Here is a 2431-nt window from a genome sequence, read left to right as displayed (position 1 = left end):
GTAACTTCTCTCTCATTTCAGATGTACAGTCAATGTTATTATAAAAATAATTGTTTCAGTAAAAACATATGTATAAATATTTGGATAATAAAATTATTTGACCACTTTTGCTTATCATATGCAAATTTTTCATTTTATGAAACCAAATTTTTACTATAGGTCCAAGGGAGGTACTCCTAGGGACTGGCCGATTTCAACTATTTTTGGTATCGTCGATGCGTATTACGAGAATAACATATTTACCAATTTTCGTGAAGATATCGCAATTTTTGGAGCTGAAATTCAAAAATTTTTACTATAGGTCCAAGGGAGGTACCCCTGGGGAATGACCGATTTCATCCATTCTTGGAATTTTTCTTAACTAAGTCATATATAACCTGTATGCGAAATTTCAATGGCCTAGTACCACTCCTTCTAATTTATGCCCAAAAATTTGAATTTCAGACCATAGTGCAATGCTTTGGATTAATTATAATATACGTCCACACGATCTTTCCGTTTCGATCCTATTTGAAGCTCGGCGAATGCCGCGTCTGTTACCCAGTACCCTCAAATGTACAAGTATAGATATGTTTAGAATTGCAGGGTACTAAAAAATTTTAGGCGCAGGTTTTACTAGTTTTCTCGAAAAATTAGCCGACATAGTTACACAGTGTATTTAATTAAAATTTTGTTTATAAATGTTTTTTTCTTTTTAATTTCCAATGCAGATTGTCACGAATACACTTCTCACGTCACATTGAATAAACGCACAGATGAATTTTGTTTTCAAGTTTCATTGTTTATTAAATTCTTGTTAGTTATTATGGTTTTCGTAAATGATTTTCGCTTAGTTTAAATNGTATATGGCTACTCCTCCACCCTTTTTCTCATTTCTATCAGACCGGAAAAATTACTGTACTTAAAATTCACAAATTATTATTTTTTTTTATTGGTAGGAGCAAAAATCAACCTTATAAGGGTACTAAAAAATTTTAGACGCTGGTTTTACTAGTTTTCTCGAAAAATTAGCCGACACAGTTACACAGTGTATTTAATTATAAATTTGTTTATAAATGTTTTTTCTTTTTAATTTCCGATGCAGATTGTCACGAATACACTTCTCACGTCACATTGAATAAACGCACAGATGTACTTACATGCATAAGTAATAGACCGGCATTTAAATTTTGTTTTCAAGTTTCATTGTTTATTTAATTCTTGTTAGTTATTATTGTTTTCGTAAATGATTTTCGCTTAGTTTAAATTTTTTTTTCTTAAATAAATCCACTATACTTCTCGAATATATATGTATTTATCCATTCGCCTTGCCCATACCTTTGAACGAATTTCATAGTAACCATGACCAACGCATATCCTTTTTGTTTGAAACGCAACGAAACTACAACAAGGATATATGTATTCGCATGCAGTTGTTTTAATATTAATAACCAACAATAATTTTTTGTGCACAGAAGAGTATAAAGAATTTGAAAATTCTCATATATGTATGTGAACTTTTCTTTATTGCCTTCACTATTTTCATGTATTCATATGTAGATTGTTTGGATGATCGGACACAGTTTGACTATTTAACCGTTGACCGGTGTCGTCAACTCAAGACCCGCGGAGCTGATTTGTGTTTGTATTATCCTTTCTAGGAAAATACGACTTGTAGCGTGGAGCGGAGAACTGCAACTAAAACAACGAAATCGGACGGAGGTACTGTGGCATCCAATGAAGAATATCATTGGAAAGCTAAATAAAACTGGCAGGGCGAGAACCGCAAAAAAAAATTAAGTAGTCTACTACGTACGGAAAAAAATCGCTTGAAAAACTATCAACCACTACAAGCAAGAAGGCGACAAATTAAAAACATAGCAAGACAAAAGAAAAGTGGAAAAAGAAGCAAATATATGTACATACTTTTGTATTAATGGGCATATATGTGCATACATACATACATATGTATATATGTACACACATACGAATGTGCATGTGAAATAAGCAAAAAAAATGACTAACTAAATTCAACAACAACAGCAAAATCCCAGCGTTAAGGGAGTAGGACCACCCCTTCCATGCGGCCCGCAGCCAGTTGTCTTCAGCCAAGTGTTGATGATGTCTTTCTTGTCTTTGCCGCTTGGCTTAGTCGTCACTACCCCCGTTGCAGCCAATACGGCAGCTCGACAGTAGTGTGCAGTGTGCTTACTTGTCACCCGATATCAGCTCATTGCTGGCAACAACACAACCTGCCCTCAACTGGTTGCAACACGCACACACACTGATATTTATTTCTACTCATACATACCAACACCGATTTGTATACATACATAAGTACCTACATATAAATATGTATGTATGTAGTGCAGAGCGATCAACTGAATGAATAGACATCGAAATTAGCATTTAGTGATGTACACCCAATGGACACCGTCAGCAGCGCCTACTC

General features: G+C 34.4%; 1 protein-coding gene across 1 annotated transcript in view; it reads right to left on the bottom strand.

The window, feature by feature from the left end:
• Positions 1–1725, bottom strand: part of gl (glass) — a 31133-nt gene extending 29408 nt beyond the window's left edge. The window contains exon 1 of the mRNA XM_017616960.1: positions 1318–1725. The gene's annotated coding sequence lies outside the window, so the exon portion shown is untranslated. The remainder of the gene's footprint in view (positions 1–1317) is intronic.
• Positions 1726–2431: the final 706 nt, after the last annotated feature.

This window comes from Rhagoletis zephyria, unplaced genomic scaffold (assembly GCF_001687245.7).
Source record: "Rhagoletis zephyria isolate East Lansing unplaced genomic scaffold, Rhagoletis_zephyria_1.1 Rzeph_scaffold_01309, whole genome shotgun sequence".
NCBI classification, from domain to species: domain Eukaryota; kingdom Metazoa; phylum Arthropoda; class Insecta; order Diptera; family Tephritidae; genus Rhagoletis; species Rhagoletis zephyria.
This window is presented reverse-complemented; position numbering and strand designations above follow the sequence as displayed.